The sequence below is a fragment of the Eschrichtius robustus genome, chromosome 3 (assembly GCF_028021215.1).
Source record: "Eschrichtius robustus isolate mEscRob2 chromosome 3, mEscRob2.pri, whole genome shotgun sequence".
Lineage (NCBI taxonomy): Eukaryota > Metazoa > Chordata > Mammalia > Artiodactyla > Eschrichtiidae > Eschrichtius > Eschrichtius robustus.
The window spans coordinates 145,133,683-145,134,260 of NC_090826.1; positions in this window are offsets into that span (position 1 = coordinate 145,133,683).

The following is a 578-nucleotide window of genomic DNA, read 5'->3' on the forward strand; positions in this document are numbered from 1 at the left end:
ATGTGTTTTCAGTTCAATAGGGATATACCTTATTAAAGTTGTTTGAAAAGATTTACAAGGATAGTGGTTGGAAAGTTTTGAAAAGGATCACATTTATGCAATACACCTGCTGGAAGCTTATAAATTTATTTTGAGAGTTAAGGGAAAGTTGGAACGATAACTCTTGTTTGTTAAATTAAATTTTACTGAAGCTGGTTATTTTTTTTTTTTCCCAAGATAGGATTTAAACCCTGCACTGTATGTACATGCTGTAATTTGAATAGAGTTTTAAGATAAGCCTGTTTTCTATTTGGGGAGATTCTAAAGTATTAAAATGGTCAGTAACATGACTGGGATGGTGATTTGATTATTTTTTTCTGTATAAGATGAAATCTAATGGTCAAATATTTACAATGAATTAAGGCTGGTTACTTTTAAAAGTCTTGTTTCAAGAATGAGATGGGTTTTGTCATTAAACTGCATTTTAAAAATTACTGAAACACTGTATGTAACACAGGCATAAATTAGTGGTGAGATTCAGGAGCAGTTTTCTGATGCTTTTTTTCTTTTCAGCGAGGGCTCAGTACCCGAAAACAACT